The sequence below is a fragment of the Salarias fasciatus genome (genome assembly GCF_902148845.1).
Source record: "Salarias fasciatus chromosome 23 unlocalized genomic scaffold, fSalaFa1.1 super_scaffold_20, whole genome shotgun sequence".
Taxonomy (NCBI): Eukaryota; Metazoa; Chordata; class Actinopteri; order Blenniiformes; family Blenniidae; genus Salarias; species Salarias fasciatus.
In genome coordinates this window covers 14,367,065-14,382,902 of record NW_021941230.1, presented here as the reverse complement: position 1 = coordinate 14,382,902, position 15,838 = coordinate 14,367,065, and the positions used below count along the sequence as shown (strand labels likewise).

Below are 15,838 nucleotides of genomic sequence, written 5' to 3'. Positions count from 1 at the left end.
ACATTCACACTTTGAGGAGCAGGATTTTTAGTCATCCAGGTCTCTGTTAACTCCCCGTCCTCACTGTGCCATCCTCTGCCAGTGGCTGAGGCTGCACACATAACACCTGTCAGACAACGTCTCATTGTTGCTTCCTGGTACCCAGACAGCACACGTACGTCTTCCCGACGTCGGCCCGACGTTCCTCGTTTCATCGCCAAGGCGTCGCATGGACAGCATTTGCTCATTGACAAGACGTTGCCGAGACGTCAGCATTTGATCGGAAATGACCACCGGCTGACGTTCAAACGATTAACGCTGCAGCACCATGCTGCTCGTAGCTTCTCCCAAATCAGATATGCGACCTTTATTATTTTAGGTTGGACCTTTAGAATTACACGTTTTACCGTCAAATGTGAAATGCAATACTGACATAAAAAAAAATGCTGGTCAATTTTGGGTGTTAGTAATGAAAAGACACAATTGAAGTTGAGACACGTTGCTTCCCGAAAAAATAATTGGAGGGAGGATGCACCTGCAGCCTGTCTGTTGCATTGGTGCTTCTCTGTGCCCATGTGCCTTTCAATGGCCGTCTTTCCTTGGGTGCTAATGTCAACATCACATCGACAAAGTGTGCAATAAGCATGTAAATCGCCTTTGCTGCTCTTGCTAATAAAGTGGCTGCTCTTTTGACCACTCTGAGTTGAATGACATCTGTCTTTTCAGCATATTGACATTCAACTAGAGTGGCAGCTGGCACATGGGAACAGGGACGGCTTGTTTACATTTTTTTCAACCAATGAGAAACCAGAGAATTTATTTTTTTAACCAAAAGTCTCACACCATTGGATGATATGCAGTGTTGCATTCAGGTGCAACTCTAAAAAAGAGGACAAGTGACCGTCCGGCTTGAGGCTGCGCAGGACGCCGGACAAGGCGTTTAAAATCCGGACTGTCCGGCCTAAATCCGGACAGTCCACCCTCGTGTAAATATACTGTAGGGTAGTAAAGGACATACTACATGTTTCTTAAAATTGCTGTCCTGACAAAGTCTGTCATCAAAGTTGTTTAGCTCCTCTAATGTGGAAATGGGGAGGCTTCTGTCGTACTCCTTGCCCTGAGGTATTGAATTAGGAGCTCTGTTTGCAACGACTGACTGTAGAGCAGCTGTTAAACGGTCCACTTTAAGGTGAAGTTCGATGATATGTATGCAGGAGAAACAGGATCATTGCTGATAGTTCCTGAAATCATTTAGAAAACGGGGAAAAGAAAATCAACATTAAACGGTGTATATGCCGGGGTGCAGCTGGGGCTCCCAGCTGAACCTAGCCGCCCCGACTCTGCCCGTGGAAGACGTTTTGGAGTTGGACTATGAGGATGACTATGAGACAATTTTGGACCTCCTCTCCTCATATCTGAGGAGGGGAGTGAGGATGATGTCCTCATTCCCTCCGCTCAGCTTGCTGCTCAGCTCGCCACGCCAGGTGTTGAGGCTGTCCTCGGGGGTGAGGAGGGAAGCGCACCCGCTCCCTCTGCTGTCAGCATGGACATGCAGGCCGTGTGTAAACGCGCTGCATCCCGGCTGAACATCCCCTGGCCTAAGCAGTAACGAAGACCACCAGGTCCCGTTATGAAGGGAAGAAATTCCCACAGGCTGCGAGGACAGCTAAGCAGCTGCTCCCCGTCTTCCCCGAGCTTCTCGACAAGTTGTCCTCCTCATGGAAAGATCACCCGTTCAGCGGCAAAAGCTCCATACACCGAGTTTCCTCCCTGGATTGCGAGGGCATGGGGAAGCTTGGTATTCTCCGTATGCCCCCCATGGAGCCGTTAGTCGCTGCGCATTTTCACCCGCAGCTAGCCACTTCTTCCAGGGATCCCACGCTGCCCTTCAAAGCAGACCGCGTCCAGTCCACCATGACTGAGTGAGCTTACAGGGCAGCAGCACTGGCTGTCAGGGTGCTTAATGTCTCCTCCATGCTGTACGCTTACCAATCGGAGCTGTGTGAGGACATGGTGACCAAACCTGACCCAGCGGTGTGGGACGAGATTACCGTCATAACAGACAACTGCCTCCGCGTGCAGCGCTGTGTGGTCCAGGCCACGGGTAAATCTCTGGGGACGATGATGTTACAGGAATGAGCCAGATGGCTCAACCTGTCTAACCTATCGGACAGAGAGAAGGAGGACATGTTGGACTTGCTGATCACACCAAACGGCATTTTTGGCTCCGCCAAAGAGGGAGGCTGAAGCTCTCCAGCTCTGCCTCCCTTGCAAAGCTGAGCGTCCACCTGCCCCAGCGTCGCGCAAGCTACGGCACATCCTTCCTTCCCTCAGTTCAAGATCCCCACACAGCCAAAAGCCCATCCTGCCCCTGCTGTTCCACCCAGACAGGAGGCGAGAACCGGCTGGCCCAGAAAGGCCACTGCAGCGACAACAGCTCTGCCGTCACAGAATGCGCAGACTGCCGGTCTGCAGGAAGAAGAAGAAGACGACCTGATGGTCTCCTTCTTCAGACCGGTGCCGGCGCTGCACGTTCAGCAACCCCACCCGTATTTCTTCCTCAGCGTGCTTGGTTTGGTTTGGCTCGGCTGTCTGTACATGAGGGATTTTCAGCTGTGGGCGTCCTCCCTCAGACTGAATCCTTCGCGTTGTAGCGCACGTAGGGTGACGGTCAGTGCGCAATGCGTAACAGCACTGCGCCGCTTGCGCCACCCAGCTTTTCTGGTGACAGGGGTGCCTATGGGCCCCGTTCTGTCCTGGAAAGTGATCACCACAAGACGCGAGCATGTCGGGCTGGAGTAGTATATGTGAGGACTGTTACGTGAGGGGCGTCTGGGGCAAGGATCTCCAGCGCGCGCACATAAACTACCTCGAGCTCCTGGCGGTGTTTCTCACACTGATACGCTTTCTCTCGTTTCTCTGGGGACATCATATCCTGGTGAGAACGGAGAATACGACGACAGTGGTATTTGTCAACTGTCACGGGGGTCTGCACTTCGAGCAGTTACACATGCTGGCACGCAGACTGATCCTGTGAAGCAGCGGGCGCCTCCGGTCTCTGAGAGCCACCCATGTCCCGGGGGCTCTGAACCTGTTGTCTCGGGGTGCGCCGCTCTACGGGGAGTGGATGTTACATCCAGCCATCGTGGAGCAGGTGTGGGCCCGCTTTGGCAGAGCCGCTGTGGCTGTTCGCGTCGAGAGAGAACGCGCAATGACCGCTGTTTTTCTCAATGTGCGGTCCAGGTGCGCCGCTCAGCGTGGACGCGCTCGCGCACGTCTGGCCATCGGTCCTCCTGTACGCCTTTCCCCCGTTGGCTTTGATTCCCCCGACTCTGGACAGAGTCAGGGAGCATCGCCACACGCTGGTTCTGATAGCTTCACACTGGCCAGCCATGCACTGGCTGGCGGAGATTTATCATCTCCTGTCGGGGCAGCCGTGGCAGCTTCCCCTCCGCAAGGACATGCTGTCACAGGCAGGGGGAGCAGTATTTCACCCACACCCAGAGCGCCAGGCTCTTTGGGCCTGGCCCCTGAGTGGTGTAATTTAAATACTGCTGGACTCCCTCAGAATGTGATTAACACTATTCAGAGCGCTAGAGCATCCTCCACTAGGTCTCTTTATGACTGTAATTGGAGGGTGTTTGAGGAGTGGTGTTAGGAAGAATGACAGATCTCCTTCCAGTGCACAGTTGGTGTTATTTTGTCATTCTTGCAGGATTTGATTGACAAGCATAAAGCCTTTTCCACAATAAAGGTGTATCTGGCTGCGATTGCCACATGCCATGTGGGGTTTGGTGGAAAAACGGTCAGCCAACATCCTCTAGTCTGCCGTTTCATGAAAGGGACACGCAGGCTTCTTCCTGTTTCCAGGCCGCTGGCGCCCCCATGGGACTTGGCGGTGGTTTAAAATGGGCTCTCCGGAGCTCCATTTGAACCATTGGAGGAGGTTGCCTTGAAGCATCTGTCTCTGAAGACAGCGCTGCTTCTAGCTTTAGCCTCTGCCAAGCGTGTTAGTGACATTCATGCACTCTGGGTGCACTCCTCATGCATTCAGTTTGCCCCTGGGAATGCCAGGGTGTCACTGAAGCCCCACGTGGCCTTCGTGCCCAAGGTGGTGGGCTCATACTCTCCTATTATTCTTACAGCATTTTCTTCACCGCCATTTTCTTCTCTGGAAGAATGGCGGTTGCACATGCTGTGTCCAGTCCGTGCCTTGCGGATTTAAATGGACAGGACAATGGGGTTTCGGAAGGGTGACCAGCTCTTTGTGTCCTGGGCTCGCCCCTGCAGGGGCAGACCCATCACGAAGCAGCGGCTCTCCCACTGGATTGTGGGAGCGATCGCTCTGGCCTACACGTGTCAAGGTCTTCAGGCCCCTGTGGGCCTGCGGACTCATTCTACACGTGGCCTGGCTGCATCCCTGTGTAAAGGGGTGTCAATTCAGCAGATTTGTGCAGCAGCAAGCTGGTCTTCACCTCTCGCCTTTGTCCACTTTTATAAGCTGGACATCCCTGCTCTGAGCCTGGCTCATGCAGTACTGACTGCAGGGCTCTCTTAGGGCAGGGGGCCTTTCCTGAGAGCTGGTGGTCGATCGAGATAAGCATGTCTGGCAAACGGGAGTTTCATATCCCATAATGAGACATCGAAACGAATGCTATGAATGAGAACTTTAGGTTATTTAACGTAACCCCAGTTCTCAGAGTAGCATGAGTACTTTGAGTGACGCTGCGCATATGACGCAGGCTACTTAAGGGTAAGTGGCTTCACACTCGGAGGGCATCGCGATCACCAGCCAATCAGGATTGGCATAGTGAGATAAATGCTTCTGAGGCATACGCTGGGGGTGTATGCCATCTCACTCATGCTACTCTGAGAAGTGGGGTTACGTTAAAGCTATAGTGCGTAACTTCGGGCGCCCTCTAGCGGAATTCTGCGTTCTTACAATAATAAAGCCGGCGCTTCCACATGATGTACGCCCCGGTGTACCCCCCCCCCCCCCACTGCCACGGTGATTCGCGTTTCCACAGCGCGAATCATCGGTTGGAATAAACGGTTTTTATTCTGTGTGAATAAGGACAGCTGGTGAAAAAAAGATGGACTCTTCCGAAGAGGTAATTATTGTTTTCTTGTTTTTGTTTTTGTTTTTTGTTTTGCCACAGAAACGCAAATAGCTTATTACAAACGGGAGACAAGGTGCCTGCTAATTTGTACCTGACAGGTTTGCCTTCTCCGTCGGTCACTTTCCTTCTCCCAACCGTCCAGGCTTTATTTTTTTTTTGGTGGTAGGATCCACTTCAGGACTCTTTCTCGGCCGTTTCTTTGGATTATCCGCCATGCCGCTTCCTCATTCTGCCTGAGCTCTGCCTGTTGCTATGAGACCCTCTGCGCGTCCTCCCCCTCCCTTCTTGTTATGACGTAAAATGCATAATTTCCTGCACGCCAGCGCGGGAATGTCGCCGGTCGACACGCAAAGCAAGAATTATATATATTGAAAAATCCCGCGACATGTTAGAGGAGCCGATCGGCTTAATCTGCACTTTGTCATCTCCACTAGCAGTGGCTTGGCTAAAACAGACATTCATAGACATTTAAAAGTTACGCACTATAGCTTTAAGTAACCTAAAGTTTTTACATGCAAAATTTTAACCGGAGTCGGTCTTCTTCAGGCATAAACACGCAAACAAATATTTTCAGATGAATAAAGTGCAAATAGAGAAAATAGAGGTTATCGTCTCCCCAGAGGATAAAGACAGAATCAAACAAAGCCATCGTTTGGCGCAGTTTCTGAATGTTTCTCATCGCGTTGCCGAAAAATTCTGTATTTGTTGTTTTTTCTCAGATATCAGGAGCATATTGCATATTTTTGATGACTTTTTCAAAGTTTTCGTTGTGTTTTCATCCTCTGAGCTGCTGACAATCGGAGCCAGGATGCAGCCATCTTGAATATTTCGTGCTCTCCTACTGGACCAGCAGTTTACACATGACTCGAACCGCAGCACGCATGACAGCAATATCACTATGCCAGTGAAGGAAATAGTACCAACTTCAAACACTGATTTAAAAAAACTGTGGGATTACAAATGGAGAACTTTAAACATCTTGCTCAGAACCAGTGCATCTTTTTAAATGAGTTAGAAGATTGCAGTGCCCCAGATGTGGGAACGGGATGAAACAATACAGCTTTCACCGTACGGCCAATCTGTGTTTGGACTGTTTCCTTCAAGCTTCTACTATTTCCTATGAGGTGCTGTAATTTTTTTCTCATTTTCTTTTGTATCCTGTGAGGTTTTATTGATTCATCTGAGTTCCTACTGTTTCCTCTGAGGTTCTACTGTTTCTTATGACCTTTTATTTCCCCCCTGAGGTTTTACTGAATCACCTAAGGCTCTACTGTTTCCTCTGAGGTTCTGTTGTTTCTTGTGAGTTCTATTCATTTCTCTGAGCTTCTATTCTTCCCCCGAGGTTTTCCTGATTCATCTGAGGTTCTACTGTTTCCCCTGGTTGACGTTCTGTTATGTGTTCAGCAGGGTTTGGAGGGTTACGTTAAAAATGTAATCTGCTGCATTTACAAGTTACATGTCAAAAAATGTAGTCGGCAACTTCCTCTAACTACTGAAACAGTGAAGACAGAGTTATGTACCAGAGTAGTTTACATTAGTTTTAGACCAGTAAACATAGAAATAAAAACAAGGACAAACACAGTGTGTCATCCACTCAATGTTCTGACAACTCTCACTCTCCTCAAACACTAAATACTCTCAGTAATGTGATTACCTCCTGAGCTCTGTGCTCAGCCTCAGTTGCTCCCAGCAGCGGTTGTTGCTGTGGTCAGTGTGGACAAGCGTCCAGGAAGCAGTCCCTGAAGGAGGAGCTGTGCTCCATACAGGCGAACTGTACAGGAGCTGGATCAGCTGGAAGCAGCTGCTCTTCATACATTCACTGCTGGGCTCCTTTGGTTTCCTGCGCCCCCTGGTGGCCACAAGGAAGAACAGTCAGTTCAAATGCAGTCCGGACCAAGAGTCCACTCTGCATTAGTGTTGGGCGAAAGATTTTTAAAAAGAAGTTAGTCATAGTCACTAGTAACTCCTTCAACAAAGTAGCTGAGTTATGATGTTTTAAAAATCAGTAATTACACGGCAAAATCACTATTGTGTTACTTTAGACAAAAAAAAGTTTAAATACTTCAAAGAATCTGGATCCCTCTGAATGGAACTTCAAGATGCATGTTCAGTTATTTATTATAAAACTGAACATATGATTAATGGAATTAAAAACGGGAAGAACTACATTCAACTAAATGATTCAAATGTTATTGTGTGATATGAGACACCATCAAATCTGATTTGTCCCTGTAGATCACATTTCCACAGTAAGTGACGTGGATATATGTCAGTAGAGGTCTGAACTTCCATTGAGTTTAAAAGTAGCCTTTGATAGACCCTCCAGTGTGTTTGTGTGTGTGTGTGTGTGTGTGTGTGTGTGTGTGTGTGTGTTCCAGACCTGCTGCTCCATCCAGTCATCTCCGTGTCCTCCTCCTCCTCCATCCTCGGGGTCTCTGAGGTCCAGCAGCAGGGGCTCCAGGTGATCTGGGGCTCCACCTTCACCATCAGCTGCTCCATCCAGCCACAGTACCCAGGAGGCTCCTTCCAGCTCACCTTCACCTCCTCCAACACCTCCTACAACTCCACCCAGCCAGCTGTCAATCACTCTGCACACTTCCTGTTTCCTGCCGCAGAGCCCGCCCACCGGGGAAACTACAGTTGTGTTTATCACCTCCATGTTTTTGGACACAACTTCTGGTCAGAGAGCCGCCTGCTGTCTCTGTCTGTGTTCGGTAAGAAGAAGCTGATTCCTCCTTTACTCCACCCTTCCAGAGAACATGTGTGGGTTTTCCCCCTTTAGAGGTTCAGCAGGCAGGTCCCACTGGGAGGAGGCCCCGAGGGGGGTCCAGGACTCTCTGCTTTGGTCTGGGAGAGACTTGGAGTCCAACCAGAAGAGCTGGAGGAAGATGGAAGGGACAGACATGTCTGGAGGGGTTTGGTCTCTGTAGCGCCACCCAGACCTGATCCAGACCAAGAGGGAGCCCAGATGGAGGACTCTGATGGTCTCACTCCCAGCAGTCCTCAGACAGATGGCTGATTGTTCTCTGTGTGTTCAGATCCAACAGCTGTGATCGTCAGATGGGTGGTGGTGCCGCTGTTTCTCCTGCTGGTGCAGGGGGCGCTGTGGCTGTACTGTAAGGTACTGTTCACCTCTCTGCTGATGCTCTGGAGCTCTGGGTGGAGCCAGACTCTCCTCACTCCTGTGTGTCGTCATGTCTCTGCAGGCCAGCAGGGGGCAGACCGGCAGACCGGCAGACCGGACGGACGCTGAGCGGAGTGCAGTGAAGGGATGAAGTCGGTCCTCTGAACCTTCCTGCTGTGAAGACAAAATGGTTTTTATGAGCTTTTTACAACAGTGATGAATGTCATCACGTTCCCACAGACAGTGGAACAAGGTTCCTTTTCCTTTTGTGGACCGTGGTGAAAAAAAGCGTTGTATTGTCATATACTTGGCCACGGTGGATGTCCTTTTTTAATCTCCTTTTTACTCCTTTTTCATTGATGTTTTTAAGTCATATCATGGATGCTCATTTCATCATATATTATCATCTGCTCCGCTCAGGCTGACTGTGTTTAACTGAGGAGATACTTTTGTGATTGTAATCCAATTTATTAGCTTGTTCTGCACCAAGGTGAGGCAGGATGTGGTTTGCAGCAGGTGTTGAACCGTATGGAACCGGACCAGTTTGTATTTGGTCCTGAGTGGTTCCATCTGGGCCTGAAAAACTCGTGTGGATCTCACTGCCTGCATGTTTTGTTTTTCTTCTCTCTTCTTTGTCTTTTTGTTGAGAACTGAGGCTGTGGTTGGTTTCCTTGGTAACAAAACAGCATCAGAGGACATGTCCATGGGACCGGAGCGTTTAAGTAGACCCTGTTTTCCAGTGGGTGGTGCTCTCGCTTTCCCTTTCTGAATTGGCAGAGAAAAGATGGAGCCCTGACCTGAAATCTGGAGAGAGTTGACCTCCGAGGTTGATGTCAGCCAGATACCAAATTTAGACTAAAAACAGATTATTATGAGCAGCAGAATCTAAGAACCGCTCACCTAAATTGACCATATTAAAATAATACGTGCCTGAAATTTGAGACATGGAAGAACCAACGCAAAATCAGTTCTTCGATTTCTTCATTTTTGGTATTTTACATTTTTATCAGTTTTGAATTATAACCTGTAATCCTTTGAGTGAATATAAATCTGGTGAACATTTCAAATCTCCGGTGGAGTGGCGTTATTTCTCTGAGACCAAAGAAGGAACTTGGAATCAGGTTTGAGGTACGTTTCTTTGCCCCTGAGAGGGAAGCCTCCAGGAGAACCTGCACTCCGGCACAGCACCAGACCCGGCTCACCCAGCCCGTCAGGAACGCTCACTCTGGTTTTCTACCAGCTGGGAGCGTTCCAAACTTCACGCAGTGCTTTGTGAAATAATCTGGTTTCTGTGTGCGAAGTCAAGTAATGTGAGCATCCAAAACCAACAATGAAAAAAACCTTCAGTTTCACAGGATTCTGATCTCAACCTCAACATTCTTCACATAGATCTTTGTTCCAGAACCACTTGCGAGCGTTTTGTGTGTGTGCAAGTGGAGTTAAACTTGGAAAAAAAAGTGTTTTAATCCCATTTTCAAGCCTCTCTGACTGAAAGTTCAGTTGGCTCTGTCTCCATCTTGTGGCAGAAATCTGTCACTGCAACTATTGACCCTGATCCACAGCTCTTTCTTCTATTTTGAAGGAATGATGAACTGAAACATTTCAGTCCACATTTCCAGATGGATTGATTCACTTCGAGCAATGTTTTCAGTGGAAAAGTTATTCTTCATCTTTCAAATCTAACTTTCATTTGAATGTAGGAAAAAACATGTAAAAAGTAAAACTGTTGAATGAAAAAGTAATCTGCACAACCACTTTGACATCTTGATCAATCGAAGTGGAAATAAAGCAACAAACAAGTGTAGATTTTCATCAGTGAGGACAAAAACATCCTGATGGTCAGAATGTTCTAATAGTTTCTTTTCTTTCCTCCAGAGCAGCAGGTGGAAGAGGCGGAGGAGTGGAGACAGGAGACGGTTCAGAGACTCTTTTCACTCTCAAACACAAAAACCAAAAAAAAAGACGGTCTTTTTTACACATTGCATGAAACAGACACGCACACAGAGTAATCATGTCACTGTCCATGGTGCTGAAGTCAACTTAAACCAATACTTCAACATTTTGGTAAATTGGCCCATTTAGCGCGATGCCTTAGTCATTTCGAACAGCATACTTACTTTTTTGTGAGGGTGAGCTGTTGTTTATTCAGAAGTGAGCTGGGCAAGGTTTTCGGGACGGACACAATGGAAGTGAATGGTATTTTTGTTCCCCCTCGTCAAACTCATCAAATACACAATCCAACAACCCCAAAATGCTTTGGTGGACACGTTATCTGCACACTCACTACGCTGTGAAATATTAATGCAAAATTACGAGATTGAGTTGTTTATGCGAAGATTGCTAAGACGGAACTACTTTCTAAATATGGCTTCTGGACGTAGTGATTTCAAAAGAAAAAGTGTTTCCCAATATTTGCTTCACTGTCGTAATGCTACAATATTATTTGTTGATGTTCCACAGCGTAGTGAATATGCGGATTATAACGTGTCCACCAAAGTGTTTTGGGGTTGTTGGATTTTGAATTTGATGAGTTTGACGAGGGGGAACAAAAATACCATCCACTTCCATTGTGTCCGTGTAGACATGATTTCACCAACTATAGACCCATCTCACTTCTCCCTCAATTTTCAAAAATTCTGGAAAAAGTTTTTGACAATCAACTTCAAAATTTTATTGAAAAGCATAAGCTTATTAATGATGGTTAGTATGGTTTTCGAACTCACTGTTCAACTTCTATGGCCATTATAGATGCTACCGAGGAGATATCAAGGTGTTATGGACCCCATATGGACTGCTGTTTATAATTTCATTGTGTTCCCTGTATATTGTTTGGCGCCCCCTGCTGGCAGTTGGGCGGTGGGGCCGCTTCTCCAGTCTCAGCATTACGTCACTCCAGTACGTTGTTGAGAGCGGAAGTGACGGTAACTGGGAGACCAATTTAACAGCTATGCTGTTGAGGAAGCGTTTTTGTGTTTTTCCTTTCTCTGTCGACCTTCATGGTTTGTTAAGACGCAATGTCTGTAAATATATATGTTCAGAAGGTTTATATTAATATTGAGAATACATTATTTGTGAAGTTTAACTGGTAGTTGTTAAATTATTTAGTTATTAAGTTGTTCACTAAGTCAGATGTTGTGAAGACTGTCTGTGGCTGTGTATTTTTATGCATATCTGTACTTCATAATTACTTACCTGTCATGATCAACTGTAAATGAGAAAAAACGTATTATTTACTGTATTTACAAAGTATGTACTCGCCTCATGTATTGTTACAATTTCACACTGAGGTTCAGTAAATCATCAATGCAAGCCCTGGCTTCCCTGGTGTTATTGAGCCCTGTGTTTAACTGATTGGGTAACCTATCAGGTGGTGAGACCAGTACACAAGGGCTTTGGACAACAAAAAATATGCAATTGGAATTTTTATTGATCTGCAAAAAGCGTTTGATACTATTAATCATGAAATACTCCTAAAAAAACTAGAACGCTATGGAATCTGAGGGGTTTCTGGAAAATGGGTTCAGAGTTACTAAAGCGACAGAGTACAATTTGTTCAAATGAGAGAGGTCTCTTCCGGATGTCTTGGCATTGCTTGTGGGATTCCCCAGGGTTCAGTGCTGGGGCCTAAATTGTTTAATTTGTATATCAATGATGTTTTCAATGTTTCTCAACTGGTAAAATTTATATTATTTATACAAACATATTTTATAGCAGCGACAGTTTAGATGAACTTAACAATGTGAATAATGAATTGAGAAAAATAAAGAAATGGATGGATCGTAATAAGTTGTCCTTAAATTTAAATAAAACAAAAGCAATGATTTTTGGAAATTACAAGTTGAAATCATTAAATCAAGTTGAGTTAGATGGTGTGCAAATTGAAAGTGTCTCAGAAATAAATTTTTTAAGTTTATTGATAGATAATAAGTTAAGTTGGAAAGCCCACATCAGACACATTAAAACCAAAATCTCAAAAAGCCGCCGGACGCCCCCCCCCCCTCGTTCCAGCTCCACCCACGTTCACATGGGAAACCACGCTTTCTACCCTAACTCACAATATCCCAGCTGGACTTTAGACTAATTTAAGGTTTTATTCTGAGCTCGTCCCAGTTTGGCTTCAGATTACTGTCGTTTGTGATTTTAAACTGGTTTCAGATCAGTGTTATTGACACACAAGCTTGGTTTTGTCTTTTGGCAGCGCTCCAGACTGACCCAGGATCAGTTTAGTCTCCCAGCCAGCTGCTAATTAATCAGACTGATACTGTCCAGGTGGGCAAACAGACTCCATCAAAAGAAACTGGTGTCTTTAAAAACGTGTGTGGAGATGGTCTCAGCAGAACCAGAAGCCCTTTAGAGGATTTAATAAAAAAAAAAAAAAAAAAGTTGCTCTTCGGTCACATTTGAGCATTTGGGTCTAGTTAGCATGAGCGGCTAGCTGCAGTGTTTGAGCCTGCAGAGCTGCTTCTCATAGTCAGTGAGCTTTGGCTCCAAAACTAACAAACTACTGCACTAAAAAAAGGATACCTTTTTTACTAATGGAGGCAGAGAAGGAAGAAAATATCCGGACATCGAGGACAGAGGATATTCTGGTTGTCTGACGACAGTCTGACTCCCTGTGTCTCCAGGACTCCTCCTGGCTTGTCTGCTGGCATTATGGATGTCGGGCCTGCCTCCCACAAGAGCCTGAATGTAGACGAGGTGGTGGAGGAAGCCGCTTCCCAGGGAGCCAGTCCACAGGTGAGTTCAGATCACCTGCAGCCTGAGGCCTGAGTGAAGCAGTGAGGCAGCATGGCGTCTTCCTCTGTCTGTCTCTGATGTTACCGTGAGTGTTCCTGTTCAGACTGCACTGTGGACTGCAGCTCCTCGTGCTGACAGCACTGTGTGACTGTGCAGTGGTGACCACCGTCATGAACGTCTGGTGTTCTCATCATGGTGGACATTAGAATCACAGTGGTGTGAAAAAGTTTGGGCTCCCCGGGGAATTTCTCTGATTTCATGAATCAATCCTGAGGTGTTTGGATCAGCAGCTTCATGTTGATCAGTCAGAAGGACACAGGAATGTCGCAGTAGTGGAATGAGGTTTATTGGAGTCACAGAAAATCTGCATCAAAACAAAATTAGACAGGTGTAAAGATTTGGGCCTGCCAACAGAAAAATCCCATCAACATTCAGCCGAGCCTCCTTTATCAGCAGTAACAGCCTCCAGACGCTTCTTGTTTCTTCCAGGGAGTGTCTGGATTCTGATTGAAGGCGGTTTGGACCCTCCTCCTGTCAAACCATGAAATAATTCAGCTCACATGTCTGATCATCAGCCTGGAAGTGAACTTCCACATGAACAGAGGACTGTTGAGGTAGTCAAGGGGGATGAGAATGCTCTGGTTTCGTGAGAGCGTCAGACTGTCACACTGATTTCCAGGAGAACTTCTTGATCTAAACGTAACTTTTGGTGAAACGTTAAACTGAAAAGTCTTCGGGATCATCTGAAGCGGCTCTAACTGTCACCTTTCTGAACCAGGAAGGAAGTGGAGCTGGTTCCACACTGACGGAGGTGGTGTCCAGTCTGGAGTCACATGGGTGGAGTTTGTGGTGAAAAGACGAGCAGGAGTCAGAAGGTGAAATTCTCTAAATTGACAGTGTGTCTCAGGTGGTGCTGTCCTGCAGGAGACATATCAAGTGAAAACATGGCTTCTTCATTTCAGGACTGTCTTCTCAAAGAAGGGGGGGTGTGTGTTCTGGCTGTGAAGCAAACTTTGTGTTGGTGACTGATCATATCCGTCTTCATTGTTGAATTGTAAAGAAAAGACAGAACAGTTTCAACAGCGGTGGGATTCAGAATTGACAAAATGAGTCTCAACAGATGTTTTTTAATTTGATGTTTAGTTTGTGGACTCTGTCCACGTATACATTGGCGTTATACCGCTACACCCGCCAGGATCTTTTGGACATTGGCTACTGACACAAACGTAGTTTGCAAGGACTTTCACCACCGACATAACATCCCTGACGAATTGGCGAGACCACCGGGTGCTCTGTGGATTGTTGTCGGGTCTGGGAGGAGACACAGGCAGCGTCGGGAGAGGAAGCAAAAGCGGGGCTGCAGGTCCGGCCTACTGCTTAAGCTTCAAAACAACCCTCATAAGCCACCCCTGCCGAGCCTGTATCTCACCAACGCCAGATCCATCACCCACAAAACGGATGACCTGAAGTTGCAACTTGTGGGAAACCGCCAAATTCCGGACTGTTGTGTTCTAATCATAACGGAGACCTGGCTCAACCCGAGGATCCCCGATGCTAGCGTGCAGCTAGCCGGCCGCTCGCTACACCGCTGGGATCGAACAGAGGACTCCGGTAAGAGCAGAGGCGGGGGGCTCTGTATTTACATGCATGAGGACTGGTGCAACAACAGCAACATCATAGAGAAGCACTGCTCCCCTGACATCGAGTACATGACTGTTAGATGCTGGCCTCATTTTCTCCCGAGAGAGCTAAGTGTTGTGACTGTCACCGCTGTTTACATCGCGCCAGATGCTAACGCTACGCCGGCACTCTCTCTCCTGCTGAACATCATCAACGAACAGCAGCGGGCCCATCCTGATGGCGTTCACATCATTGCTGGAGACTTTAACAAGGCCAATTTAAAGACTGTACTCCCGAAGTTCCATCAGCATGTCAAGTGCCCAACACGAGGAGAGAACATTCTAGATCATGTGTACTCAAATATCAAGCACGGCTACAGAGCAACACCCCTGTCCCACCTGGGACAGTCAGATCATCTCTCCCTGCTGCTCATCCCTGCATACACTCCCCTCAGTCGCAGATCCAGGCCCACCACAAAGACTGTAACAACCTGGCCTGAGGATGCACTCAGCAGACTCCAGGACTGCTTCCAACACACAGACTGGGACCTCTTTGAACACCAGGACCAGGAGACATACACAGCGATGGTACTGGACTATATCAAGTTCTGTATGGGAACTGTGTCTGTGGACAAAGTCATCCGGGTTTTTTCAAATCAGAAACCCTGGATGACCGGCCAGGTCCGCTCACTCCTCAAAGCCCATGACTCCGCCTTCAGGTCAGGCGACAGAGCTCTGTACAGTGCGGCTCGAGCTGACCTGAAAAGGGGAATTACAAAAGCCAAAGCGGACTACAACCGGAGGATAGAGTCCCATCTCGCCAGCAACAGACCACGAGAGGTGTGGCAGGGACTGCGGAACATCACAAACTTCAAAGGATGTGATGTGACGTCAGGAGACCTCAGTGTGTCACTAGATTAATTTTTTTAATTGAGTCCCACCCCTAATATATATATATATACAGTATATATTTACTTCCAGCTGGCCTGTTTGTCATGACGCGCATGCGTTAAACTGCGTTAAAAATTTTAACGAGATTGATTACATAAATTAACGCCATCGAAGCGTTATTTTTGACAGCCCTTATACATATATACACACACTCACACACACACACACACACACACACACACACACACACACACATATATATATATATACATATACCATGTTGAGTAAGAAGTGATTTCCTGAGAAACTGACTTGTATAATTAGATCTGATAGGAGGCTGCTGTCATAAGTCAGGGTGTGTTTCCATG

At 47.1% G+C, this 15,838-nt stretch overlaps 1 long non-coding RNA gene across 1 annotated transcript; it reads left to right on the top strand.

Moving 5' to 3' along the window:
* The first annotated feature begins 7,534 nt into the window (after positions 1–7,534).
* Positions 7,535–10,310, top strand: LOC115384237 (uncharacterized). Its single transcript, XR_003930863.1, has 3 exons — positions 7,535–7,813; positions 8,138–8,220; positions 8,306–10,310. It is a non-coding gene; the product is annotated as an uncharacterized LOC115384237 (long non-coding RNA).
* Positions 10,311–15,838: the final 5,528 nt, after the last annotated feature.